The following is a 16,143-nucleotide window of genomic DNA, read 5'->3' as shown; positions in this document are numbered from 1 at the left end:
TTAGGGTGAGGGTGAGGGTTATGTTTAACGTTAGGGTTAGGGTGAGGGTTAGGGTGAGGGTTAGGTTTAGGGTGAGGGTTAGGTTTAGTGTTAGGGTGAGAGTTAGAGTTAGGGTACTGTTTAGCGTGAGGGTGAGGATTAGGGTGAGGGTTAGGGTTAGGGTGAAGTTTAAGGTGAGGTGAGAGTTAGGGTGAGGATGAGGGTGAGTGTTAGGATTAGGGTTAGGGTTAGGGTGCGGATGAGGGGTATCTTGAGGGTTAGGTTTAGGATTAGGTTTAGAGTAAGGTGAGTGTTAGGGTGAGGGTAAGGATTCGGGTGAGGGTGAATTTTAGGGTGTGGCTGAGGGTTAGGTTTAGGGTGAGGTTTAGGGTTAGGGTTAGGGTTATGGTGAGGGTAAGTATTAGGGTGAGGTTGAGGTTTTTGTTAGCGTTTTGTTTTACGGTGAGGGTTATTGTGAGGGTTAGGTTTAGGTTTAGGGTTCTTGGGAGGTTGAGGTTTAGAGTTATGGTGATGGTAAGGGTTAGGTTTAGGGTTAGGATGAGGGTAAGGGTTAGGGTTAGGGTCAGGGTGAGTTTGAGTGTTAGGGTTAGCATTAGGGTTAGGGTGAGAGTGACTGTTAGGGTGAGGGTTAGGGTTAGGGTTTGGATAGGGTGAGGTTTAGGGTTAGTGTGAGGGTTAGGGTTAGGTTTAGTGTGAGGATAAATGTTAGGTGGAGGGTTAGTGTGAGGGTGAGGGTTAGGGTTAGCATTAGGATTAAGGTTAGGGGGCGAGTTAGCTTTGGGGTGAGTGTTAGGATTAGGATTAGAGTGAGGGTTAGGTCTAGGGTTAGGGTTAGGAAGAGGGTGAGGGTTAGTGAGAGGGTTAGGGTGAGGGTTAAGGTTAGGTTGAGCGATAAGGTTAGGGTGAGGGCTACAGTGAGGGTGAGGGTGAGGGTTTCGGTTAGGTAAGTGTTTTGGTTAGGGTTATCGTGAGGATTAGGGAGAGAGTGAGGGTTAGCTTGAGGGATAGGGTTAGGGTGAGGGTTAGGGTGAGGGTTAGTGTGAGGTGTAGGGTTAGGGTTAGGGTGAGGGTTAGGGTTAGTGTGAGGGTTAGGGTTAGTGTGAGGGGTAGAGTTAGGGTTAGGGTGAGGGTTAGGGTTAGTGTGAGGTTTAGGGTTAGTGTGAGGGTTAGGGTTAGGGTTAGGGTTAGGTTTAGGGTTAGTGTGAGGATAAGGGTTAGGGTGAGTGTTAGGTTGAGGGTGATGTTTAGGTTTAGCGTTAGCTTTACGGTTAGCGTTAGGGTTAGTGTGTGGGTTAGGGTTAGGGTTAGGGTTAGGTTGAGGGTGAGGGTTAGGGTTAGGTTTAGGTTGAGTGTTAGGGTGAGTGTTACAGTTCGGGTGAGGTTTAGGGTTTGGATTAGGGTTAGGGTGAGGGTTAGTGTGAGGTTTAGCGTTAGGGTTAGGTTTAGGGTGAGGGTGAGTGTTAGTGTTAGTGTTAGGGTGAGGGTTAAGGTAAAGGTGAGTGCTATGGTGAGCATGACGATTAGGGAGAGTGTGAGGCTGAGTATTTCCGCTAGTTAAGGTTTAGGGTTAGGGTTATGGTGAGGATTAGGGTGAGGGTGAGGCTTAGGTTGCAAGTTAGTTTAATCGTGAGGGTGAGGGTTAGGGTTAGGGTGAGGGTTAGTGTTAAGTGATGCTTAGCGTTAGGTTGAGGGTTAACGTGAGGGTGAGGGTTCGGGTTCGAGTGAGGATTAGGTTTAGGTTTAGGTTTAGTGTTAGGATGAGGGTTAGGATGAGGTTTAGGGTTAGGGTTAGGGTTAGTGTGAGGGGTAGGATTAGGGTTAGGGTGAGGGTTAGGGTTAGTGGTAAGGGTTATGTTTAGGATTAGGTTTAGTGTGAGGATAAGGGTTAGGGTGAGTGTTAGATTGAGGGTGAATTTAGGGTTAGCGTTAGTGTTAGGGTGAGGGTTAGGGTGAGTGTTAGGGTTAGGTTGAGTTTTAGGTTGAGGGTGAGCATAAGGGTTAGGTTTAGATTGATTGTTAGGGTTAGGGTTAGGTTTAGGGTGAGGGTTAGCTTGAGGGTTAGAGTGTGGGTTAGTGTTAGGGTGAGGGTTAGGGTTAGGATTAGGGTTACTGTGAGTTTTAGGGTTAGGGTCATGGTTAGGGTAAGGGTTAGGGTTAGGATTAAGGTTAGATTTAGGGTTAGAGTTATTGTTAGGGTTAGGGTTTGGGTTAGGGTGAGGGTGTGGGTGAGGGTTGGCATTAGGGTTAGGGTTAGGTTTAGGATGATGGTGGGGGTGAGGGTTAGTTTTAGGATTAGGGTTATGGTTTGGCTGAGGGGGAGGCAGAGGGAGAGGGTGAGGTTTAGGGTTAGGGTTAGGTTTAGAGTGAGGTTAAGGTTAGGTTGATGTTTAGGGTGAGGCTGAGTGTTAGGGTTCGGGTGAGGGATCGCGTGAGGGTGAGTGTGAGGGTGAGGGTGAGGTTTAGGGTGTGGATTAGGTTTCAGGTTAGGGTGAGGTTTACGGTGAGGGTTAGGGTTATGGTTAGGGTTAGGTTGAAGGTGAGCTAAGGGTTAGGTTCAGGGTTAGGTTTAGGTTTAGGGCTAGGGTGAGGGGCAGAAATAGGGTTTGGGTGAGGGTAAGGGTTAGTGTGAGGTTTTGGGTTAGAGTTAGGGTTAGTGTGAGGTTAAAGTTTAGGGTGAGGGTAAGGGTGAGGGTGAGGTTTAGGGTTTTGGTTAGGGTTAGGGTGAGGGTTAGGGTGAGGGTTAGGTTGAGTGTTAGGGTGAGGGTTAGCTTTAGGGTGAGGGTTAGGTTTAGGGTTAGGGTGAGAGTTAGGGTTAGGGTACTGTTTAACGTGAGGGTGAGGGTTAGGGTTAGGGTGATGTTTAGGGTGAGGTGAGGGTTAGGGTTAGGTTTAGGTGTAGTGTGAGGGTGAGGATTAGTGTTAGGGTTAGGGTGGGGGTTAAAGTTAGGGTGAGGTCTAGGGTGAGGATGAGGGTTAGGGTGAGGGTTGGTGTGAGGGGTGGCTTGAGGATTAGGGTGAGGGTTAGGGTTAGTGTGAGAGTTAGGGTTAGAGTTAGTGTGAGAATAAGTTTTAGGGTGAGGGTTAGGTTGAGTGTGAGGTTTAGGGTTAGGGTTAGGGTTAGTGTGAGGGTTAGGTTTAGTATTAGGGTTAGGGTTATGGTTAGGGTTATAGTTAGGGTTAGGGTTAGTGTTTGGATGAGGGTGAGTGTGAGGGTTGGCGTTAGGGTTAGGGTTAGGGTTAGGCTGAGGGTGGGTGTGAGGGTTAGGTTTAGGATTTGGGTTAGGTTTAGGCTGAGGGGGAGGTTGAGTGTGAGGGTGAGGTTTTGGGTTATGGTTAGGGTTAGGGTTATGGTGAGGGCTAGGATGTGGGTGAGGGTGAAGGAGAGGGTTAGGTTTAGTGTGAGGATTTTGATTAGGGTTAGAGTTAGGGTTAGGATGAGGGTGAGGGTTGGGTTAGGGTTAGTGTGAGGATTAGGGTTAGAGTGAGGGTTAGGGTGACGGTGAGGGTTAGGGTGAGTGTTAGTGTCAGGTTTAGGTTTCGGGTGAGGGTTAGGGTTTGGGTTCGAATGAGGTTGAGGCTTAGGGTGAGGGGTAGCGTTAGTGTTAGTGTGAGGGTTAGAGTAAGTGTTAGGGTTAGGGATGGTGTTAGGGTTAGGCTTAGTGTGAGGATAATGGTTAGGGTGAGGGTTAGGTTAAGTGTTAGGGTTAGGGTGAGGGTTAGGGTGAGTGTTAGTGTTAGGGTTAGTGTTAGGGTGAGGGTAAGGTTTAGGGTTAGTGTTAGGGTAAGGTTTAGTGTTAGGGTGAGGGTTAGTATAAGGGTTAGTGATAGGGTGAGTGTGAGGGTGAGGATTAGAGTTAGGATTAGGTTGATGGTTAGGGTTAGCGAGAAGGTTATGGTAAGGGTTAGGGTTAGGATGAGAATTAGGGTTTGGTTTAGGTTGAGTCTTAGTGTTAGCTTTAGGGTTAGGGTTAGGGTGAGGGTTAGGGTTAGGGTGAGGGTGAGGGTAAGGCTGAGGGTGAGGGTTAATTTTAGGCTTAGGGTGTGGGTGAGGGTTAGGGTGAGGGTTAGTTTTAGCGTTAGGGTGAGGGTGGGGGTAAGGATGAGGGTTAGGGTTAGGGTTAGGGTTATGGTTAGTGTGAGGGTGAGGTAGCGGTTTAGGGTTAGGATTAGGTTTAGTATTAGGCTGAGTGAGGGGGTGAGGCTGAGGCTGAGGGTGAGGTTTACGTTTAGGGTTTGGGTTAGGGTGAGCGCTAGTGTATGGGTGAGAGTGAGGGTTTCGGTTAGGTAAGTGTTAGGGTTAGGGTGAGGATTAGGGTGAGGGTGACGTTTAGTGTGAGAGTTAGGGTTAGGGTAAGGGTTAGGGTGACTGTCTGGGTTAGGGTTAGGGTTCGAGTTAGGGTGAGTCTAAGGATTAGGGTGAGGGTTAGGGTGCTGGTGAGGGTTAGGGTTAGCATTAGGGTTAGGGTGAGGTTGAGGTTTAGGATGAGGTTTAGGGTTAGGGATAGGGTTAGTATTAGGGTTAGGGTTAGAGTTAGGGTGAAGGTTAGGCGGAGGGGTAGGATAAGGGTTAGGGTGAGGGTTAGGTTTAGTGTGAGGATTAGGGTTAGGCTTAGGGTTAGTGTCAGGGTAATGATTAGGGTGTGTGTTAGGGTGAGGGTGAGGGTTAGGTTTAGCATTACGGTTAGGGTTAGGGTGAAGGTTAGGATTACGGTGAGGGTGAGGGTGAGGATTAGGGTTACTGTTTGGTTGAGGGTTAGGTTTAGGGTTTGGGTTAGGGTGAGGGTGAGGTGAAGATTTCGGGTAGGTAAGGGTTATGTTTAAGTTAGGCTGAGGATTAGGTTGAAGGTGAGTGTTAGATTGAGTGTTAGGGTTAGGGTGTGGGTTAGGTTTAGCGTGTAGTTTAGGGTGAGGGTGAAGGTTAAGGTGAGGGAAAGTAGTAGGATTAGAATTAGGGATAGGGTGAGGATTCGTGTTAGTGTGAGGGTTAGGGTTAGGGTTAGGATTAGTGTGAGGATGAGGGTTAGGTTGAGGATTAGGTTGAGGGTGAGGTTTAGGGTTAGTGTTAGGGTTAGTGTTAGCGATAGGGTGAGGATTAGGGTTAGTGTGAGGTTTAGCGTTAGGGTTAGGTTTAGGGTTACTGTGAGGATAAGGGTTAGGGTGAGGTTTATGTTGAGGGTGAGGGTTAGGGTTAGCCTTAGGGTCACGGTAAGCATTAGGGTGAGTTTTAGGTTTAGGGTGAGGGTTAGGATTATGGTTAGGTTGAGGATTAGGTTTAGTGTGATGTTTATGGTGAGGGTGAGTGTTAGTGTGAGGGTGAGGATGATGGTTAGGGTTAGGGTTAGGGTTAGGTTTAGGGTGAGAGTGAGGTTGAGGGTGAGGGTTGGGGTTAGTGTTAGGCTGAGGATTAGGGTTAGGGTAGGGTTATGGTGAGGGTAAGTCTTAGGGTGAGTTTGAGGTTTAGGGTTAGTGTTAGGGTAAGGGTGAGGGTTGGTGTGACGGTAAGAGTTAGGGTTAGGGTGAGGGTTATTGTTAGGGTTAGGGTGGGGGTTAAATTTAGGGTGAGGTCTAGGGTGAGGTTGAGGGTTAGGGTTAGGGTTAGTGTGAGGGGTAGGTTTAGGGTTAGGGTTAGTATGAGGGTTCGGGTTAAGTTTAGGATTAGGGTTAGTGTGAGGATAAGGGTTAGGGTGAGGGTTAGGTTGAGGTTGAATTTAGGTTTAGGTTTGGGGTTAGCGTTAGTGTTATGGTGATGGTTAGGGTGAGTGTTAGGGTTCGGGTGAGGTTTAGCTTAAGGGTGAGCCTTAGGGTTAGGTTTAGGCTGATGGTTAGGGTTAGGGTTAGGTTTAGGGTGAGGGTTACGGTGAGGTTTAGAGTGAGGGTTAGTGTTAGGGTGAGGGATAGGGTTAGGATAAGTGTTACAGTGAGTTTTAGGGTTAGGGTTATGGTTAGGGTAAGGGTTAGGGTTAGGATTAATTTTAGATTTAGGTTTAGGGTTATTGTTATTGTTAGGGTTAGGGTTAGGGTGAGGGTGAGGGTGAGGGTTGGCGTTAGGGTTAGGTTTAGGGTGATGTTGGGGTTGAAGGTTAGGTTTAGGATTAGGGTTATGGTTAGGCTGAGGGGAAGGCAGAGGGTGAGGGTGAGATTTAGGGTTAGGGTTAGGTTTAGAGTAACGGTGAGGGCTAGGGTGAGGGTGAGGGTTAGGTTGAGGGTGAGGGTTAGGGTAAGGGTTAGAGTGAGATTTAGGGTTAGGTTGATGTTTAGGGTGAGGCTGAGTGTTAGGGTTCGGGTTCGGGTGAGGGTGAGGGTGAGTGTGAGGTTGAGGGTGAGGTTTAGGGTGTGGCTTAGATTTCGGTTTAGGGTGAGGGTTATGGTGAGGTTTAGGGTTAGGGTTAGGGTTAGGTTGAAGTTGAGGGTGCGGGTTATGGTTAGGGTTAGGTTGAGGGTTAGGGTTAGGGTTATGTTGAGGGCTAGTGTGAATGGTAGAGTTACGGTTAGGGTGAGGGTTAGGGTTAGTGTGAGGGTTTGGGTTATAGTTAGGTTTAGGGTGAGGGTAAGGGTGAGGGTTAGTTTTAGGGTTAGGGTGAGAGTTAGGTTTAGGGTACTCTTTAGCGTGAGGGTGAGGGTTAGGGTGAGGTTTAAAGTTAGGGTTATGTTTAGGGTGAGGTGAGGGTTAGGGTTAAGGTGTGGGTTAGGGTTAAAGTTAATTTTAGGGTGAGGGTGAGGGTTAGTGTTAGGGGTAGGATGGGGGTTAAGGTTAGGGTGAGGTCTAGGGTGAGGGTGAGGGTTAGGGTGAGGGTTAGTTTGATGGGTAGTGTTAGGATTAGGGTGAGGGTTAGGGTTACTGTGAAGGTTAGGGTTAAGTTTAGCGTTAGGGTTAGGATTAGGTTTAGGGTTAGTGTGAGTATAAGGGTTGGGGTGAGGTTTAGGTTGAGGGTGAGGGTTAGAGCTAGGGTTAGGGTTAGTGTGAGGGTTAGGTTTAGGATTAGGGTTTGGGTTATGGTTAGGGTTATTTTTAGGGTTAGGTTTAGGGTTTGGGTGAGAGTGAGGGTGAGGGTTGGTCTTAGGGTTTGGTTTAAGGTGAGGGTGAGGGTGGGGGTGAGGGTTAGGTTTAGGATTAGGGTTAGGTTTAGGCTGAGGGGGAGGGGGAGGTTTTGGGTTAGGGTTAGATTTAGGGTTACATTGAGCGCTAGGTTGAGGGTGAGGGTTAGGGTGAGTGTGAGGTTGAGGTTGAGGGTGAGGGTGAGGGTTAGGTTTAGGGTGAGGGTTAGGATTAGGGTTATGTTTAGTTTGAGGGTGAGGGTGAGATTTGGGTTAGGGTTAGAATGAGGGTTACTGTTAGGGTGAGGGATAGGTTTAGGTTTCGGGTAAGGGATAGGGTTAGGGTTAGAGTGAGGGTGAGGCTTAGGTTGAGGGTTAGAGTCACTGTTAGGGTGAGGGTTAGAGTTAGTGTGAGGGTTAGGGATGGGGTTAGGGTTAGGGTTTTTGTGAGGATAATGGTTAGGGTGAGGGTTAGGTTAAGCGTTAGGTTTAGGGTGAGGTTTAGGGTGAGTGTTAGGGTTAGAGTTAGTGTTAGGGTGAGGGTGAGGTTTTTGGTTAGTGTTAAGGTAAGGATTAGGGTTAGGGTGAGTGTTAGGGTAAGGTTTAGGGATAGGGTGAGTGTGAGAATGAGGGTTAGAGTTAGGGTTAGGGTGATGGTTAGGGTTATTGTTAGGGTTAGCATAAGGGTTAGGGTTAGGGTGAGGGTTAGGGTTTGGTTTAGTGTGAGTGTTAGGGTTAGGTTTAGGATTAGGGTAAGGGTTAGGGTTAGGGTGAGGTTTAGAGTTAGGGTTAGGGTTAGGGTGAGGGTGAGGTTAAGGGCGAGGGTGAGGGTTAATTTTAGGTTTAGGGTGTGGGTGAGGGTAGGGTGAGGGTTAGTGTTAGGGTTAGGGTGAGGGTGTGGGTAAGGATGAGAGTTAGGCTTAGAGTTAAGTTTATGGTGAAGAATTAGAAAAAATAGGGCTGCATCCATTTTACAATTTACTAACTTCTGACTCTGCTTCTGTAAACTTGTTTGCTTGAGCTAACACCAACCCCCACCCCCCTGGAAATAAGGAATTGGGTAAAGTCTCAGAGCCCAGGTGTCGGCCCCAGGACAAGGTCAGTGGTCGTAGATAAAGAACAGACAGTACGTGTTCCTCAGTTCCCATTTAGAAATTCCCCAGACAGAACCTTGAGATAACGACCACCTGGCAAGACTACAAGCTAAGCCAAATGTCAACCAATCATAGGCCTGTAACCATGTAAACCCCCCTTAAACCAACCATGGGCCATTCATTTTACAAAGAGTGTTACAAAATTTCCCGCGTGGCAAAGTGAGTGTTGGCGTATATGATGACCTTTAAATGGACCAATCATGGGATGCTTTGTGTTATGCATTAATCTTGTGGTTTTTGCCTTTAAAAGAAGGCTTGTAACTGCTGCTCGGGGCTCCCTGTCTGCACGGGACAGAGAGTCCGTTTGCACAAACGTCAAATAAACTCCTCTTGCTTATTGCATCTCCCGGCCTGGAGTCTGAGTTTCTGGGGCGCCCTCCCGTTGACGAAAGTATCCCAGGAGTCTGGGGTCTTTCATTTGGTGCGTTGGCCGGGAACCAGGCTCCCCCAAACCCCAGATTCCAGGACCGGCAGGAGGTAAGATAGAGCTCTTGTCTTTCGTGTTTGTCGTGTTCATTTCATGTTTTGGGGATCCAAAAGTGCCTGTACAGGACATGTGTGGTGGACCAGAGGAAAAAGCAGACGTGCCCACTACCCTGGTCCCGCCCTGGGCTTCTACCCCAGGGTGCGTGAATTTGTGGTGGACTAGAGGGAAAAGCAGACGTGCCCACTACCCTAGTCCTGCCCTGGAGTCCTACTCCAGGGTCACGTGAAGGGGGACGAGATCCGAGTGTCTCTGTGTTCGGGGGAGTTAAGGCACGGCCGGCCTCTCCCTTCTGAAGTTTCTCTCCTGATTTGTGCTCACTCGGGGACCGCGCGGCGTTTGTCTAGTCTTGTCTGTGTCTGTCTGACGTTAATTGTCTTTGGTGTTTGTTTTGTGACTTTCAAGGAAATGTGTCAACAAGCGAGTCCACTCCTAGGACACCTGAGACCTTGTCCTAGATCGTTTAAAAACAAAAACTGCTGGTTCTGCTTTTGTAACTTGCTTGTTTGTCAATTATGAATCTGCCACTGACCACCTGCGAGTGGCCTCAGTTAGATATCAGCCTTGGGCCTTGGCTCGGGGGGGTCTAAACGTGGGGGAGAACCTGTCAGTCTGAGGGGATGGCCGCTAGGGACTTCTTTCCCTTGCCCCAAGATGACTGGCAATTCTCCTCCGCCTTGGAAGGCCCCTGGGTCAACGTCTGCAGGAATCTAAGAGAAAAATCCTCCGGAGGTGAGTAGGGGTGTTGAGTCCCCTGGTAAGTGAATGGTGGTGAGATGTCGCCCCATTCACTGAGACCTGATTTTGTCTTTGTGGCCACTTATTTGTCTTGTTTACTTTAGTGTGTATGTTTGTTTTATGTTTTCTGGGGTAGGGAAGTTCTGGGTGAGTGTGGCAGGCTCACCCAGCAGACTCTGGATTCAGCTTGCTGAGTGAGAACAGCACAGAGTTCCGGTAGGAATTACCTGGGGCCCATTAGTCCCCAACTCAGCCTTCAGTTCTTGTCTAGTTCTGTTTTAGAATTGGTACCAATTTTAAATGTGGATCCTTGGTTTTTGTGTTTATCTGTGTTTTTGTTATTTATTTGAACATCTCTGGGGAAATAAAAGTTCCAGCGGGGCTTGGTCACAGACCTGCTATGCCCCCCCCCCCCGAGGCATGGAAGGTTACTGGGCTAGTTTGGTTCCCTTCAAGCCTCACGCTGCATTTACTCCTCGTGGAGGCTGCCAGCAGGGAGGGTGTAGAAGGTTGTCTGTCTAGTTTGGACTTTTTCAGCTAGTCCTGACAATGTAACAATTTGTAAAGTGCTCTTGTCTATCTGTGTGAGTGTTTTGTGTGTGTCTGTGAACGTGTTCAAAGATAAGAATTGTCAGCATGCTGTAACAATTGGATGAGTTTAAATTTAAAATTCAAAAGGTTATGAGGTTTGGACATTACCAAAAATTCTAAAAAAATCTTCACATTGTTTTAAATGGCTTTTTAAAGGTTTTTTTAACTTGCAAATTAGAAAATCTGGTATTTTAAAAAACTAATATTTTAAATGCATAAGACTGTTTATACTGTAATCAAGTTATCTGGCTTAACAAAATGCATTGGCTATTTGGGATCTGGTTCCCTTGGCTAAAATTTGGGATAAATATTAAAAATTTAAATGTAAAGGTTAGTTTAACACTGTCAAAGATGTTACCTGTTCTGTCTTTCTAAAAACTGTGTATTTCATTCAAGAACCAAGAAAAGAGACGGGGAAAAACTTAGAAGCCAACAGAAGACCTATCTTTAGGGATAAGGGGTGAACAAGCAGAAGTGCAGTTCAGCTAGTCAAGCATGGTGGGACAGGTCCTGGGAAGAGTCCATGCATGGTGAAAGAGGGCAAGCTGGCATAAACGCAGTTCATCTAACCCTAAAGAGTCGGATTGGGTGCGTACCCATTCCATAGAAGGGGCTGAGTGGCCCATCTTTGTTCTTTCTTTTCCCTGCAGATAGACTCTAAAAACATGATGGTTAAAATGAGTGATGTGATGATCTGATTAGTATTGCTAAAACTTCCCCTTGGATGTGTTAACATTATAATTAGAAAGGCCTTAAAAAAAAGGGTTAAAAAGTTATTTATATAATGTGACTTGCTTTTAATGTTTTACAATTAGGATGTTTTTAAAAGCCATAAAGACACGAAGTCTAGCTTTTTGGTTCAGTTATGATGATTGTTATTTTCGCATTAAGGAAAAATTGTCATTTGAGTTTAAAAATCTTATTGTGTGTCTGTTTTAAAACAAGCAACTAAGAGGCAATGAGTGACACTTGGCCTCAAGATTTCAATGGGTTTTTTCAAAATGCAAATAAGAGGCTTAAAAAAAATTAGGAATGGATGTTTGGATATAAAGTTTAAATGTAAAATTGTTCTTAACATTGGCCTCAATGTACACAAAGGAAAAAATTAGGATTACCAAAATAATTGCGATTCCAGTTTGCTCTTATAGGTTGTTTTTTTTTTTTTTGGTCGGCCGTGGGGCTTGAACTCTGGGCCTGGGCACTGTCCCTCAGCTCTTCAGCTCAAGGCGAGTGCTCTACCACTTGAGCTACAGCCCCAGTTCCGGTTTTCTGGTGGTTTATTGGAGATAGGAGTCTCAAGGTCTCTCCTGCCCGGGCTGGCTTTGAACCGCGATCCTCAGATCTCAGCCTCCTGATTAGCTAGGATTACAGGCATGAGCCACCAGCGCCCGGCAGGATGTTTTTTTTTTAAGTTTCCAGCAAGCCCAGAGCAAAGCACAGAGGATTCTTACAAGTTTGTCAGATGTAACTTTGACTCTTAATAAGTTTCAGGTAAGAGCATGCTTAAAAGCTACTTCTATGTTGACCACCTTGTTGCTTTTAATTGGAGTAAAATGGCCTTTTATAAGACTCACTGATCTGCAAACTGGTTCAAAGCCAGCCCGGGCACAAAAAGGTTCCTGTGAGACTGTCACCTCTATTCAGCCAGCAGAGTACTAGCCCTGGACTTAAGAGTCAGGGGACAGTACTCAAGCCCCTAGCTCGAGGCTCACAGTGGCAGAGTACTAGCCCTGGACTGAAGAGTTAGGGGACAGCATTCAAGCCCTGATTCTGGGACTCAAAGTGGCAGAGTGCTAGCCTTGAGCTGTAGAGCTGAGGGACAGTGCTCAGGTCCCGAGTTCAAGTCCAGCGACCAGCTAAAGGGAAATGCCAATGAGGCATTTTTCCCAATGTGAAGAAGAGACTCCTGGGACAAAAGCAATGGAGGAGCATCCAGAGGCAGTAAGCCACTGCTTGGATGGCAGAAATGTCAGATCCTAGAGTCACTTGTGCGTGGCCCTTCAAAACTGGTCAGAACCAGGAGGTCATAAAAAGAGTTTATAAGCATGCCAAATGTCCATGACTATCTACCTTGTAAGGGACAGGAACTTGCCAGTCCTCTGTGATAGTAAAAGCCAATGTTATAAAATGTGGGGGATAGTTTAAATCTCAACCCCTTTATGTGCCAAAAGCTCTAATTGAGCTGACACTAGTTACATGAAGTTCATCTGCTCAGGGAAAAGTTTGTAAACCTGAGAGTGTGTTTCTATTTGATATCTGTCTAAAGGCCTGCAAAGGTAACTTAGGCATTGTTTGGGATCATTAGAGATCACATTCCTAAGCCATCTAGAAAGATGCTTTTGCAAACCAGAGTGCTAAACAAGCTACACTGCTGTAGACGGAAAAAAGGTCTGTGCAGTTGTCAAAAGTTAAATATTGTTCTAAATGACATCTAACCCTGATGGCCTCTTTGTAAAATAGGCTAAGGTTATAGGTTCCTGGCTAGGTAAGATCAACAAGTTACAGAAGATGGACCTTCACCCTTCTACCCCCATTTTAAGATCAAGGGTCCAGAGTCAGTTTTGGAGAAATGAGGCAAAATAGATAAAATAATTTTAAAAAAAGGCATAAAAAATAGTGTTAACAGTTGTCAGTGTACAAGGTGTAAAGACTTCATCTGTCAGAGATGGCTACAAGACTAAGCCTTCTGAGCCTTCTGTGTCTATTTACAAAAATATCTCGTTAGTAAAAAAGTTGTGATTTTGGTAAATTGTCCTGGACTATTGTTTAAAGATCTTAAAAATCAGCAGGATCAAAGCCTGCCAAGCCTATGCAATGTATTTTTAACCAGTCTGTGTAGGAATTTACAGCCGAGCATGAGGTGTGACAGTCCCTTGGAGGCACTGAGAGATCCTGCTGCTGCTGCTGCAGCTGCTGCTGCTGCTGCGGCTGCTGCTGCTGCTGCTGCTGCATACCCTAATGGGTAAAGTTCAAAGACGGCCTGACAGCCAGCTGGAGAAACTCCTGCCTGATTCCATCACCTGAGTCTGCTTCCTGGTTGACTGCTGCTAAATCTAATATCTTGTGGGACATTCTTTTGGGTGATATCCAGAAACCCTCTCTTCCCACAGTGGATATTGAGGACAAGGATATCACTGGCTTGCTTGTCTTAGTCACTTCAGTGCATAGTGACTGAAAATCCACTCTATGGTCACAGCCTTGTTTGGCTCTGGTATGGTAATAACCTGAGTGTGTTATCAATGAAAATTGTAAAGAGAGGGGTGTAGTAAAGAAAGCCTTGGAAAAGGAATTATAAAGGAGAGGGGGGTAGTAAAGAAAGCCTTGGGAAGGGAATTGGGGAAAAATTGGTATCCCCTTTAGATAAGAAAGGATTCAAAAAGTAAGGATTGTCTTTAATTGTTTGGAAAAGGGAAAGAAGACAAACCTCAGAAAGTTTAAGTATGTAGCAAAGGGTATGAGTATGTCGCAAATGGTATGAGTATGTCGCAAATGGTATGAGTATGTCTTAAAATTGGAGCTTACAAGTACAACTGGTATAAAATTAAGTGAACTGTGATACACGGAGGGAGGACTGGTAAAAAAAATGTAAGGGGCTCTGGTACTCTTACTTTTGTTACAATCGGACCTTGTATACTCAACAGACTGATGTCTTTTCTAAAAGAAAAAAATCAGCGCAGACCATCTATTAGTTCTGAGGTCTCAATACCAAGCACTGAGAACAACTGACACCCCAAAAGATAATGTAGAGACACCCTAAATTTTAAGGTTAAAATTACTCCTGAGAAGAAGTGGGGAATGAAAAATTAGGGCTGCGTCCATTTTACAATTTACTAACTTCTGACTCTGCTTCTGTAAACTTGCTTGCTTGAGCTAACACCAACCACCCAGTCCCCCAGGAAACAAGGAATTGGGTAAAGTCTCAGAGCCCAGGTGTCAGCCCCAGGACAAGGTCAGTGGTTGTAGATAAAGAACAGACAGTACGTGTTCCTCAGTTCCTATTTAGAAATTCCCCAGACAGTACCTTGAGATAACGGCCACCTGGCAAGACTACAAGCTAAGCCAAATGTCAACCAATCATAGGCCTGTAACCATGTAAACCCCCCTTAAACCAACCATGGGCCATTCATTTTACAAAGAGTGTTACAAAATTTCCCGCGTGGCCAAGTGAGTGTTGGTGTATATGATGACCTTTAAATGGACCAATCATGGGATGCTTTGTGTTATGCATTAATCTTGTGGTTTTTGCCTTTAAAAGAAGGCTTGTAACCGCTGCTCGGGGCTCCCTGTCTGCACGGGACAGAGAGTCCGTTTGCACAAACGTCAAATAAACTCCTCTTGCTTATTGCATCTCCCGGCCTGGAGTCTGAGTTTCTGGGGCGCCCTCCCGTTGACGAAAGTATCCCAGGAGTCTGGGGTCTTTCAGTGGTTAGTGTGAGGGTGAAGTTGAGGGTTAGGGTTAGGATTAGGTTTACGTTTAAGGTTAGGCTGAGGGACAGGGTGAGTGTGAGGCTGAGGGTGAGGTTTACGTTTAGAGTTTGGGTTAGGGTGAGGGCTAGTGTATGGGTGAGGGTGAGGGTTTCGGGTAGGTAAGTGTTACGGTTAGGGTGAGGTTGAAGGTTAGTGTGTGAGTTAGGGTTAGAGTGAGGGTTAGGGTGACTGTGAGGGTTAGGGTTAGGGTTAGGGTGAGGGTAAGGATTAGGGTGAGGGTTAGGGTGCTGGTGAGGGTTAGGGTTACCATTAGGGTTAGGGTCAGGGTGAGGGTTAGGGTGAGGTTTATGGATAGGTTTAGGATTAGGGTTAGGGTTAGAGTTAGGGTGAGGGTTAGGCTGAGGGGTAGGGTAAGGGTTAGGGTGAGGGTTAGGTTTAGTGTGAGGATTAGGGTTAGGTTTAGAGTTAGGATTAGGGTAAGGATTAGGCTGTGGGTTAGGGTGAGGGTGAGGGTTAGGTTTAGCATTAGGGTTAGAGTTAGGGTGAGTGTTAGGATTAGGGTTAGGGTTAGGGTGAGGGTGAGGGTGAGGATTAGGGTTACTGTTAGTTTGAGGGTTTGGGTTAGGGATTGGGTTAGGGTAAGGGTGAGGGTGAGGTGAAGGTTTCGGTTATGTAAGGGTTATGTTTAGGTTAGGGTGCGGATTAGGTTGAGTGTGAGTGTTAAATTGAGCGTTAAGGTTAGGGTGAGGGTTAGGGTTAGGCATAAGGTGAGGGTTAGGTTTAGCGTGATGTTTAGGGTGAGGGTGAGGTTTAAGCTGAGGGAAAGTATTAGGGTTAGAATTAGGGATAGGGTGAGGATTAGTGTTGGTGTGAGGGTTAGGGTTAGGGTTAGGGTTAGTGTGAGGATGAGGGTTAGGTTGAGGATTAGGGTGAGGGTGAGGGTTAGGGTTAGCGTTAGTGTTAGGATTAGGGATAGGGTGAGGTTTAGGGTTAGTGTGAGGGTTAGGGGGAGGGTTACTGTGAGGATAAGGGTTAGCGTGAGGGTTATGGTGAGTGTGGGGGTTAGGGTTAGCCTTAGTGTTATGGTGAGCGGTAGGGTGAGGGTTAGGGTTAGGGTGAGGTTTAGGGTTATATTTAGGTTGAGTATTAGGTTTCTTGTGATGTTTATGGTGAGGGTGAGTGTTAGTGTGAAGGTGAGGATGAGGGTTAGGTTTAGGGTTAGGTTTAGGTTTAGGGTGAGAGTGAGGGTGAGGGTGAGGGTTAGGGTTAGTGTTAGGGTGAGGATTAGGGTTAGGGTTAGGGTTATGGTGAGGGTAAGTCTTAGGGTGAGGTTTAGGGTGAGGCTGAGGTTTTGAGTTAGCGTTAGGGTAAAGGTGAGTGTTGGTGTGAGGGTTAGAGTTAGGGTTAGGGTGAGGGTTAAGGTTAGGGTAAGGGTGAGTGTAAGTATTAGGGTGAGGTTGAGGGTTAGGGTTATCATTTGGGTTAGGGTGAGGTGAGGGTTAGGGTGTGTTTATTGTGAGGGTGAGTGTTAGGCTGAGGGTGAGGTTGAGGGTTAGGTTTAGGTTTAGGTTTAGGTTTAGGGTTAAGGTGAGAGTGAGGGTGAGGGAGAGGGTTAGGGTTCGGATACGGGTGAGGGTGAGCATTACAGTTAGGGTTTGGGTGAGGGTTAAGTTTAGGGTGAGGGTTAAGGTTAGTTTGAGGGCTCAGGGGAGG

This window comes from Dipodomys merriami, unplaced genomic scaffold (genome assembly GCF_024711535.1).
Source record: "Dipodomys merriami isolate MVZ:Mamm:240054 unplaced genomic scaffold, mDipMer1.0.p SCAF_47, whole genome shotgun sequence".
Taxonomy (NCBI): domain Eukaryota; kingdom Metazoa; phylum Chordata; class Mammalia; order Rodentia; family Heteromyidae; genus Dipodomys; species Dipodomys merriami.
Note: the sequence above shows the minus strand (reverse complement) of the source record.